Raw genomic sequence first — 12938 nt, 5'->3', positions numbered from 1 at the left:
GCCCTCCGAGTCGCCCGTGATCTCCGTGGCGGCGGTGGCGGCACAGGCGCCAGTGGACAGATCCGTAGCCTCTTGAATGGTGGAGTGAGCTCTTGTTCCACCACTTCGTCCTCCATCTTGACCTTGAAAGGGCCGGACATAGCAGCTGGGGATCCAACGGGGTTCAGAGTCCCCTTCAGGAAATACACAAACAGACCCCCCGAGCCCATATCAGAACAGGGTGGGGGCCATGCCATTGTCCTGTAAGTAAGTCCTTCCACTGTACCCGAGGATGGTATCTGGACAGGGAGGACCACTGTTGTTCCGCTGCAGTTTTGCCCTGAGCATCGCCATTTAAAAAATTAAGGAAATAAAGAGCTCTGTTAAGTATATTAGCAGGGGTATCTACATACTCCCCCTTCTTTATTTTTTCAATTTGCCTTTGCAAAGTCTGATGAGCTCGCTCAACTATTCCCTGCCCTTGAGGATTGTATGGGATGCCTGTTTTATGCTGGATTCGAAAAGTAGTACAAAACCTTTGGAATGTCGTACTTGTATAGGCTGGACTATTGTCAGTCTTGATGGTGTGGGGGATGCCTAGGAAAGTAAAGGCTTGTAAACAGTGAGCAATAACACCTTTAGCGGCTTCTCCTGTACGAGGGGACGCAAAAATGAAACCAGAAAAAGTGTCAATTGAAACATGGACATAAGCTTGTTTCCCGAAAGATGGAATATGGGTTACATCCATCTGCCATAGTTGGCCTGGCGGATTGACCCCTTCTGTGGGAGGAATGAATGTGGTTAGTGGGCATTGAGGACAGAGTTTAAGTTTAATAATTTGTCGATCCTGTTCCCTTGTGATTCGAAACTGCTGACGCAGGCCAGCGGCATTTTGATGATGGAGAGAATGTGAGGCTTTGGCTGCATCTAAAGGGGATAATGCGCCCTGACCGGTTTGGCTCAGTGGATAGAGCATCGGCCTGTGGACTCAAGGGTCCCAGGTTCGATTCTGGTCAAGGGCATGTACCTTGGTTGCGGGCACATCCCCAGTAGGGAGTGTGCAGGAGGCAGCTGATTGATGTTTCTCTCTCATCGATGTTTCTGACTCCCTCTCCCTCTCCCTTCCTCTCTGTAAAAAAACAATAAAATATATATATTAAAGGGGATAATGCTAGATAGGCAGTTCTAGTAAGGTGGTCAGCATAAGTATTTCCTATAGAAAGAGATCCGGGCAAATCCATATGAGCTCGTATATGGCCAAAGAAACAGGGGTGAGAACATTTCCTGAGTAAAGCTTGGACCTGTGGTAAGAGAATAATTACCTCGGATCGGTCAGTGTCATGTAAATTAGCAGTTTCTAAGTGAATCATAATATTTACAATATAATGAGAATCTGAGTAAAGGTTAAAAGATTGAGTGGAAAGTTTGCATAACGCCTGATGTACTGCTTCGAGTTCTATGCGTTGTGCTGAATTGTGGTTAGTCTGAAAAACAAAGGGTTGATTATTGATAACTAGGGCAGCTGTGCCATTGCTGGAACCATTAGTAAACACCAAAACTGCATGAGGAATTGGTTGAGCATTGACTACTCTGGGGAAAATGAAGGAATGTTCTGTAAAAAATTGTATGAGCTTGCCCTGACCGGTTTGGCTCAGTGGATAGAGCATCGGCCTGCGGACTCCAGGGTCCCAGGTTCGATTCTGGTCAAGGGCATGTACCTTGGTTGCGGGCACATCCCCAGTGGGAGGTGTGCAGGAGGCAGCTGATCAATGTTTCTCTCTCATTGATGTTTCTAACTCTCTATCCCTCTCCCTTCCTCTCTGTAAAAAAAAATCAATAAAAAAAAAATTGTATGAGCTTATTAGATGGGTAATGAGAGTCCACTAGGAGCGAAAGGGGCTATTTATTATCTATATGACATAGCCATTGCCTTTGTGGAGCTTTATAGGGTACCACGATGGTATGGGGCTCTTGTCCAAAAAGTTCTAGAGATCTGAGACGTCCTGTAAAAATAAGATCTGCTACTGCCTCTGAGTAAGGATAAACTACCTTTTTGTAAACAGTGAGCAATAGCATGTTTATGTTATTGATGGATCTACTCCAAAGGTCCCTGTTGCCATAAAGGCCAGTAGGATATACTGGCGTAGCTAATACTAAATACAGCCATGGTTGTGAGTAATCAACTTTTTGTACAAATTGTTTCTGTAAGGCTGCCTCTATTTGGCAGATAGCCTTACGAGCTGCAGGAGTGAGCTGACGAGGGGCCAGCGGATCGCTAGCCCAGGAAGAATCCCATCTAATAAAGAGATAATATGCTAATTGATCATCACTCCATCACAAAGATGGCTGCACCCACAGCTGAAGCCAAGTTCCCATAAGGAGCCTTAATGAGCAATCAGCAGGGACCTGAGGCTATGCTCTCCCCTGCTCCTGTAGGGCCTGACAGGGAACCTCAGGCTGCGGCCCCCGCCCTGGCATCAGGCTGGGGGACCTCAGGCCATGCCCCCCACCCTGGCGCCAGGCCAGGGGACCTCAGGCCATGCCCCCCACCAGGTGGGGCTTGACAGGGGACTTCAGGCCGCGTCCCCCACCCTGGCACCAGGTCGGGGGACCTCAGACTGCATCCCCTGCCCCAGCACTGGGCCAGGTGACCTGAGGCCATGCTCCCCACCCAGCGGGGATTGACAGGGGATCTCAAGGTGCACCCCCAGTGCTAGGTTAGGGGAACTCAGGCCGCACCCCCTGCCCAGTGGGGCTTGACGGGGAACCTGAGGCTGCACCCCCCTGCCGGTGGGGCTTGACGTGGGACCTGAGGCTGTGCCCCCCTTCCAGTGCCGGGCTGGGGGACCTGAGGCTGCCACCCGCCCCTGCCTGGTGGGGTTTGATGGAGGACCTCAGGCCATGCCCCCCACCCAGTGGAGCTTGACAGGGGTTCTCAGGCCATATCCCCCACCTGGCAGGGCTTGATGGGGGGACCTCAAGGCATGCCCCCCACCCCAGTCTGGGCTGGGGGACCTCAGGCCACACCCGCCGTCCTAGCACCGGGCCAGGGGACCTGAGGCTACGTCCCCTAACCAGTAGGGCTTGACAAGGGTGGAACTGCCCAGGTCTGGATCTAGCCAAATGGGGCAGGGGCTGGCCAGGTCTGGGTCTCACACAATTTTGAGGCGCATGTGGGTGGGCAGGGACTTGACTCTGGGTCCCGTGGTGTGCCCCAGACTCTGACAGGAGGAAGGTTTTTATATACATTTTACTAATTTTCTTTCATCTCTGACACTTCTATTATAGAGAAAGAGCAAATAGCAATATTAAATTATTTCCTCTAATTAATCCCCTTTTAATGTACACGAATTTTGTGCACTGGGCCACTAGTATCAAATAAAGGTTTAAGGTCATTAGTGGTTATGCCCAAAGTGGGCCTAATCCAGTTGACATCCCCTAAAAATTTTTGGAAATCATTTAGAGTCTCTAGCTTGTCTATTCTGAGTTGAATTTTTTGAGGACGAATTTTTCTTCCTTCTATAATATGTCCAAGATATAGGTAAGGGTCTTGTCTCTGCACCTTTTCTGGTGCAATAATGAATCCAGATTTAAGAAGAGCCTGTTGTATGTCATCATATACTTTTTCTAATTGACATTCTATGTAGTGAGCTAAAAGAATGTCATCTATATAGTGTATGATATACGCCTGTGAATGTTTCTCTCGAACTCCTCGAATTACCTAACAAACTTTTGACACAGGGTAGGGCTGTTAGCCATTCCCTGAGGTAATACCTTCCAATGATAGCGGCGCAGGGGTTCCTGAAAATTAGTAGATGGGACACTGAATGCAAAGTGTTTGCAATCAGAGGGGTCTAGAGGAATGGTAAAAAAACAATCCTTTAAATCTAGTACTAATAGCTTCATCCCATTAGGGATTGCTACAGAGGAAGGGAGACCAGGCCGTAAAGGTCCTATAATCTCTATAGTCTTATTTATCACCCTTAGATCTTGTAAAAGGCGCCAGTTTCCTGATTTCTTTTTTATGATAAAGATAGAAGTATTCTAAGGACTGGTAGTCTCTTCTATATGCCCTAGTCGGAGTTGCTCCTGTACCAACTCATGAGCAGCTTGTATTTTTTCTTTGGAGAGGGGCCACTGCTCTACCCACACAGGGTCATCTGACTTCCAAGATATCTTGTCAGCTGTGTGGATAACAGGAGGAATAACGACCCCCCCTAAAAATTTCCCTGAGCTGAGGTGGTAACAAGGGCAACACCCAGGGCCGATAGAATGTCTCATCCCCATAAATTCACAGGGATCCCTGGCAAGACATATGGCCGAAATAACCCAGAGTGACCTTCATTGTCTTGCCACTCTAACATTTGTGAACTCTGTAAAGGAGAGTTGGTCTGACCTATTCCTTGAAGTTGTGTCAAAGCTTCTCTATAGGGCCACTGTTTAGGCCAGTGTGTCATGCTTATGACAGAAATATCTGCCCCTGTATCCAAAATCCCTGTAAATATTTTCCCTTGTATAAGTAAGGTTCTTTCAGGTCTTGTGTGAGAAATGGCTTGTATCCAATATGCCTTGTCCGGGGAACCAAAACCCCTGGCTCCCCGATACTCTGTGGAAAGTAGATTGCCTGTGACAGGCACTGGGAGCAAAATTAATTGAGCAATTTTTATGTCTGAAGTGATGGTGATGATATTTCTGGGGCAGATGCCATAATTTTGATTTCCCCTTCATAATCTGCATCAATTACCCCTGGAAAAACTTGTAACCCCTTCATAGTTAAACTGCTTCTTCCTAGTAAAAGGCCAAACATCCCTTTAGGAGTAGGTCCATACACTCCTGTAGGGATGGCCTGCGGTCCCAATTCTGGAGTTAATACATGTCGCCCTGTGGATCCAAGGTCCAATCCGGCACTTCTGGGGGTTGCTCGGAATAACTCTAGTATCTGTTTTGCCCCCTGGGGCAAGCTGGGAGCTGCGCAGCCAGCTGGCCCTGAGGTGGTGCAGGGACAGGAGGGTAAACAGATAGTGCCCTGATTATTTGCTGGGGCTGGGCTGGCCCCCTTCAGGAGTTTCCCAACTGCTGTTGAGACAAGGAATTTCCTTGGGCATCTGTCCTGGATTTACACTCATTTGCCCAATGCTTTCCTCTTTTACATTTTGGGCATACTCCAGGTTGTTTGGGACCTCTGCTATTTCCTTTATTAATCCCTTCGCTAGAGGGACACTGCCTTGCCATGTGTCCTGCCCCTCCACAAGTGAAACACTTTGCTAAACTGTGGCTGAAGAATTCCTTCAATGGTGGTTCCCTTCAATGCGGCCGCAATGGCGACTCCTTGCATATACAAGGGGCCAATGTCTGCGCAAATGCGGATACAATCTGAGAGAGTCCCTTTTCTTTGATAGGGCCGCAGTGCAGCTTGACAGGCAGTGTTGGCATTTTCATATGCCAACTGTTTGACTATTAACATGCCGGCTTCTCCATCCACCACTACCCGGCCAACAGCCTGTAGTAGCTGAGAGACAAAATCCTGATACTTTTCATCTGGCCCTTGAATAATCTTTGAGAGTTCCTCTGTTTTCTGACCAGAGGTGGGTAACTTCTTCCAGGCTCTAGTCCCAGGTCCATTAATTTGCCCATAAGCTTCCTGGGGGTATTGCATTTGATTATGGGTATCAGCATAGGCTTCCTCTCCTACCAGCATTTCATAAGGAATATTAATCTGGGCAGCTCGATTACTAGCAGCTTGTTCCTTAGCCTTTTTATCATATTCTGATTTCCACAAGAGATAATCCCCTCCTGATAAACAAGCCTTGGCAATAGCTCTCCAATCATTGGGTGGGAGAGCCTCCGAGGCTATAGTTTCCAAAACAGTTAAAGTATAAGGGGAAGTGGGCCCATACTGAGCACAGGCTGTTTTTAACTCCTTCAGGGTTTTAAAAGGAAGCGGGTCATAAGTACGCTCAGCCGTCCCGTGTTAGGGTTCACCCGTTCCATACGGGGAAAGCGCGAATGCCTAGTTCCTCACCACTTTTCGCGCCTCCCGCAGGGCCATCTGGAGCGGGGAAAGAGGAACTGGTGCTGCACGAGGCAGCAGGGAACGGCGGGACTGCCCCCGCGGCATCTCTTCTTCTTACCAAGATGCCTTAATGCTTCTAAAAGGTGTTCCAACACATCTTCTATATCACTACCCTCTTCAGTTCCGGCAGAAAAATATTCTTCCTCCTCTTTTGCCTGAACAACATTCGCATTATCATCATGATAATGGGCAGCAGCTCCCTCAAGATCCTCCTCATCTTGGGGATTTAATTTGTCTTCAAAATTTACATTTTTCCTTTTTTTTTTTTTAAATATATATATTTTATTGATTTTTTACAGAGAGGAAGGAAGAGAGATAGAGAGTTTGAAACATCGATGAGAGAGAGACATCGATCAGCTGCCTCCTGCACACTCCCCATTGGGGATGTGCTCGCAACCAAGGTACATGCCCTTGACCGGAATCGAACCTGGGACCCTTCAGTCCGCAGGCTGACGCTCTAGCCATTGAGCCAAACCGGTCAGGGCAATTTTTCCTTTTTAATATACAATCTTTTTTAGACCCCTTTTTTATGCCATCACACTCCTTTTCCTTATCATTAGCTTGTAAAGAATTCTGGGAAGAAGAATCCTTCTCCTTTTTTCCTAGTTTAAGAGATGGATGATTATGGTCACACCTGGGATCTAAACAATCCCATACCAAATTCCATAAGGAAAATGTATCAACCGGGGTCTTAGTTGGCCCAAAGGCTTTATAATGATTACGCATTCGTTCTCCAACTTTCTGCCATGTCTCTAAATTAACGGTCCCTTCCTCAGGAAACCAAGGGCAGACTTCCTGAATGAATTTTAAAAAATTTTCTACCTGCTCGTCACTAACCTTAGTTCCTCTACTGTTGAGCATAGACTTTAACATTTGCCCATAAAGGGCACTTTCCCTAGATTCTAGCTGTCCCATGCTTTACTCCCGACTCTTATACTAAGAAGTTTCTCCTCTCTTACCTCAATATTCAGAGTGCACTCTTTACCTGGAGGAGTTCCTCACCGTCTGCTTCCCAAGTCCTCAGGTCCCTGTTCGGGCGCCAATTGTCAGGGCCGGCCTGACAGGTGAACCGGGCTGAGGTAGGGAGGTGGGAATTAAGAAAAGAAAGACAAGAAAGTGGGATCGGGAGGGCTGCAAGCCATTGACAGACTGCAGCAGCTTTATTAACTGCACAATACCTTTTATACACAAACACTGACTGGGAGGGCAGTTCAAAGGAACTCACTCTTTGTTCTTAATCTCTAAGGGAGAGATAAAGCAGGAGGGCAAATTCTCGGTACAGCAAATCTCAGTAAATAGTTACAGACTTCTGGGAAGCCATGAAAGGTTGCTCTCATTCTTTTTTTTTTTTTTTTTAATATATTTTATTGATTTTTTACAGAGAGGAAGGGAGAGGGAGAGAGAGTTAGAAACATCGATGAGAGAGAAACATCAATCAGCTGCCTCCTGCACACCCACTACTGGGGATACGCCTGCAACCAAGGTACATGCCCTTGACCGGAATCGAACCTGGGACCCTTCAGTCCGCAGGCCAACGCTCTATCCACTGAGCCAAACAGCTAGGACAGTTGCTCTCATTCTGCTGACAATTGGAAATCGCCATCCAAACAAGTCAGGGAACACTGTGTGGGCAGGGGACTGAATCTTATCAGTCCCTTCAGGTGCAAGGACTCTGTCAGCTTACACCCGGTCTGCAACATCTGGGAGAGGGACCCAAGCCTTCTTGGAGGTCAGGGGCCTCCATATGGCCATAGAATCTGTCCATGACTAGTGGGGCAGTGTTCAGTCAGTTCCAGATGGAAGGTGTCCCTGACACACTCCAGAAGCCAGTGTCTGGGCCCTAGTCCCTCGGCCATAGAAAACCCTATGGGTGAATGCATGGTGCCTTATTCACAAAATGCTAGGGGTTTCCAGCCAGGTACTAATTTGGTGGGAGGCTGGGCTCACCCGCAAGGGGCTCCAGTCTGGGTGAGAGAGAGCTGAACACAGATGTTCCTAGCCTGTGGGGTCAGGGACAGGGCAGGGAGGGGGGAGGGGGCTATAAGCACCCAGAGGGAGCGGCCTGCTTGGAGGAGTGGCAAAGGGGATGGTAGCATGGGTTCAGGCAGCTATGGAAGGGGCCACAGAGTGGGTGGGGGCTGCTGTGGGGAGGGGAACTGAAAGGAGCAGGGGGGGTCCTGCAGGGATGCACAGAATTTGAGGGCTTCTTGGTCATGGTTCAGGCAGGATTTTTAGGCGAGATGGGGGCCAGGTGGAGGGGGGGGCAGGTATGGCAGCCCTGGGAAACGGTAGCACCCATAGACCCTGTGTCCTGAGGCCCCGCCTCCACCTCTCCCCTGGGCAGGTGTAAAAAAACAGCCACCTGGCCACACATCACACCTGTGCAGAGCCCGCCCTTCACCCTCCCCACGCAGGAATGGCCGGCTCCCAGCTGCTGCCGCCCTTCTATTGCTGGCTCTGCTGCTGCTGCAAACTGATGTGAATTTCTCTGCTGCTGCTGACACCCCTACAGGTAAGAGCAGGTAAGGAAGAAGATGGGCCTCTAGAAAGCTGGCAGGGGGGGCGGGGCCATACTGCCCAGCATACACCTGGTGTCTGGGCCCTTTCGTCGGCCAGGCTGGTCTGCCAGGCGCCCGCCCCCAGAAGGGCTACTCCCCCCAGAAGCAAGGTGGGGGGTCATGAGAACAGCTGCAGCACCCCCACCCCTCCACCGCCCCCACTCTAGCCCTGAGGATGCCACTTCTGCAACTCCAGCCTGACCTGAGCCAGTGAGAAGCTGTGGCTGCCTCATATCCAGTTTGAGGTTCCATTTTAAAGCTGTTCCTATTAGCCAGCCCCCAAGGGAAGGAGGACGCAGGGCCATGGGAAGGGAGACAAAGGCTCATTTCCTGGTCACTAAGCATCTATGGCTCCCAGGAGAAGCTCCTGGTGCCCGATTGTCTGACTGTTCCAAGGGTACAGAACTGAACTTTTTAGTAAGATTTATTTTATAGTGGACATACAATATTACATTAGTTTCAGGTGTGCAGTAGTGATTCCATAGGAGTTGGACTCTTGCATTGCCTCCCCTCCCACAAAACCATCACTCTCTCTGACCTGTGCACCTGCCCCAAACCTGTAATATCAGAGTGGAGGCCACCACACATATGACGCTTTTTGCAGACAAGGGCTTCACTCAGAAAGCACCTTATTTATCCCTATTTTATAGCTCAGGAAACTGAGGCTTATGCTAGTCTCCAAGCCTGTGCCAGAGCTGGATTAGAACCAGTTGGCTTGGCCCATGCCGGCCTCCTGGCCTAGGACTTGTGGCACAGTACATAGAAATAGCTCTGAGCCCTGGCTGGGTAGCTCAGTTGGTTAGAGTGTAGTCCCCATATGCCAAGGTTGTGTGTTCGATCCCCAGTCAGGGCACATACAAGAATCAACCAGTGAATGTATAAATGAGTTGAACAACACATCTCTCTCTCTCTCTCTCTCTCTCTCTCTCTCTCTCTCTCTCTCTCTCTCTCTCTCTCATCAATTAAAAAAAAAAAACTTCATAAAAATAAAAATGGAAAGAAACCCACTTTACCTTTGGTCAGCTCTCCGGTAGCTCACGAGCTCCTGCCTACTCTGTGCCAGGCACTCAGCAGAGCTTGTGTCCTCCACTACCTCCTCTTCAAGAAGCACTAGTTTTCCTCAGTTCACTTTAAATTTTTTAAAAAGTAAGTTTTTATTGATTTCAGAGAGGAAGGAAGAGGGAGAGAGAGATAGAAACATCAATGATGAGCAAAAATCATCAATCGGCTGCCTCCTGCATGCCCCCTACTGGGGATTGAGCCAGCAACCCCAGGCATGTGTCCTGACAAGGAATGGAACTGTGACCTCCTGGTTCATGGGTCAATACTCAACCACTGAGCCACACAGGCTGGGCTTCCTCAGTGCACTTTAAAAGTTCAGCTCCGCCCTAACCGGTTTGGCTTAGTGGATAGAGCGTCAGCCTGCGGACTTAAAGGTCCCGGGTTCGATTCCGGTCAAGGGCATGTACCTTGGTTGCGGGCACATACCCGTTGGGGAGTGTGCAGGAGGCAGCTGATCGATGTTCCTCTCTCATCGATGTTTCTCTCTATCCCTCTCCCTTCCTCTCTGTAAAAAATCAATAAAAATAAAAAAATAAAACGTTCAGCTCCCCAGAGTCCTGGCTTGGCTTCAAGTCCCCTGAGTCATCCTCATTTCAGCAAAAAGTCTCATCATCTGGATTCTTCCTCAAATGATGGTGAGAGACAGTTTGGAAGGCTGGCCTTTTAGTCCTTGACTCCTTGGAGGTCCTTGAGGGGCCCTCGTCCCACCTTCCTAGTTACCTCAGGCCTCAGTTTCCCATCTGTAAAATGGGGATAAAGTCAGGCCAGGGCACAATGCCTCTCCTTGGCTCAGCTGTCATCCCCACAGGGCCTGGGAGACTGGACAGAGAAAAGTCGGTCTGCATGTGGACCCAGACCCCTCTTGAGCCTAGTGCTGGATGTTATTTCCACATTTCTGCCATCTGGGAGGTAAGAGAGGAAGCACAAAGATCCACTCAGGGCAGCGTGGACAGGGTCGATGAATGAATTTGCAAGCAGCTAAGATGCCCAGCAGCCTGGAACTGGGAAGGAAGTAATTGTAGGAGGTGGCCCATGAAATATTTACCCACGCTCAGCCTGGCCCCAGGGCTCCGAGCCTGGGAGGATCAGGAGCCAAGGAGCAGCTGGAACAAGGTTGGGGGCAGAGTTTTTCAGAGCTTTGATCCCCTGACTATTCCCAGAGCCCAGGCCTCTACCCCCTCCCCATTAGAACTCTGATGCTGACCAGAATTGAGCATTGACCTATGAACCAGGGACCATGGTTCAATTCCCGGTCAGGGCACATGCCCAGGTTGTGAGCTCGATCCCCAGTGTGGGGCGTGCAGGAGGCAGCCAATCCATGATTCTCTCTCATCGTTATTGTTTCTCTCTCCCTCTCCCTCTCCCTCTCCCTCTCTCTCTCTCTCTCTCTCTCTCTCTCTCTCTCTCTCTCTCTCTCTCTCTCTCCCCCCCTTCCTCTCTGAAATCAATAAAAATATATTTAAATAAAACAACAAAAAACTCTGAGTTTGGCTATGAGGACCTTCCAGATACCTGCAGAAGATTAGGGCTGATCCTCTCTGGGGAGCTCTGAGGGGGTCTGTGCACCCACATGCGCAGACCTGTGTAACTCTCAGAGGTGCTGCCTGCCAGAGCTGTCCATTTCACAGACAAAAAATCCTTTGAGTCCCAGAAGTTTTGAAAGAGTCACCCAGAGTGCTGCCTGGGTTGCAGCCATTTCTTGTACCCAGAGAGCTTCTGGGGCCCCAAAGCAAGAGAGGGGGCTGCGAGAGTGCAACCTGGACTGGAACCTGCACTGTGGGTTCAGACAGAGAGCTCCGTACAAGGGCAACTCATGTCTCACTGGGCACTCAGGTGGTGCACTAACTCCTCCAGGCCCCCGGGAGCAGGTTTACTCTCTGAGGTAAGAGGGAAGAAGGCATCCAGAGAGGGGCTGGGCCCGGGTCCCCCACCCTTGCTCCTCATCATCCTCTCCCTGTGCCCTCTGGTGTTTGCTTTCCAATGTTAGGAGGGAGCCTGAGACCTAAACTTCCAAACCCTGGACTCCTTTTCCCTCCAGCTACAGCCTTTCCTAGTTCAGTGGAACCCTCCACCAACCACTCCAGCCCCCCGCCTAACCCCTAGTTCAGGGGCAGACTCCCCGCCCCCTGCCCCGCCACAGCCCCTTACATTCAGAGGTAACCCCCACCCTCCAGTGCAGCTCCAGCTCCACAAATTTAGGGTGGGTGCCCACTGCCCCACAACCAGAGACAATTCCACACCCCAATTCTGACTCTCCAGCTCAGAGCTCATCCCCACCTCCCATTCCTGCCACCTGAGTTCCACCTCCTTGACCCTGCACTTGAGCCCCACTTCCCGTGCCCTTGGCCACAACTGACTGTACCTCTGTGGCTCTGTGCTTCTGGGCAGTTTGCAGGGAGCGGTGGGGAGAGGGGAGAGATGGCTGAGGTTACCGGCTGCAGTTCTGGGACCGGCCTCCAGGGAGAGACACAGACCTGAGAATGTGCTCGAAAGGGCCGCACCCCTCCCTTCCACTCCTGGTATTGCTGAAAGCTCTGAGGCCTTCATTTCAGGCACATTTATTAAGTGCCTAGGTATGTCACAACCTGTGGGACACAGCTGTGCTGGAAGATGGGTTACAAGTAAATTCCATATTTGTTTATAAAATAACTAAATAGAACAGAATAAAGGGTTGGAGTATGAGTACAAATGGTTTAAATTTTTGCAAAAGTGGCCAGTGAAGGTCTCCCATTGAAAGAGTTGAGGGAGGAGCCACAAAGTTGTCTAGGGGGAGAGCAGCCTAGGTAGTAGGCACAGCCTGTGCAAAGGCCCCGAGGTAGGGCTGTGCCTGGTGCATTTAAGGAAGAGTGAGGTGGCTGGAACTGTGAGTAGGATACTAGTGGGGAGGCCGCGAGGATGAGAAGATTGTACAGTGTGACCATCCAGGACCCCAGGGGTTCAATAGAGGTCAAGAATTTTTATTTTATTTTTATTTTTTTAAAAACATATTTTATTGCTTTTTTACAGAGAGGAAGGGAGAGGGATCGAGAGTTAGAAACATCGATGAGAGAGAAACATCGATCAGCTGCCTCCTGCACGCCTCCTACTGGGGATGTGGCCGCAACCAAGGTACATGCCCTTGACCGGAATCAAACCTGGGACCCTTCAGTCCGCAAGCCGATGCTCTATCCACTGAGCCAAACCGGTTAGGGCAGAGGTCAAGAATTTTTAGAGGCATCTAGAAAAATTTGTTACTCAAACTACCATGTTGTCTCTGAAATGTTCAA

The sequence above is a fragment of the Plecotus auritus genome (genome assembly GCF_963455305.1).
Source record: "Plecotus auritus genome assembly, chromosome: 6".
In the NCBI taxonomy this organism is placed as follows: domain Eukaryota; kingdom Metazoa; phylum Chordata; class Mammalia; order Chiroptera; family Vespertilionidae; genus Plecotus; species Plecotus auritus.
The sequence above is the reverse complement of the archived record's forward strand: the minus strand, read 5'-3'. Positions refer to the sequence as shown.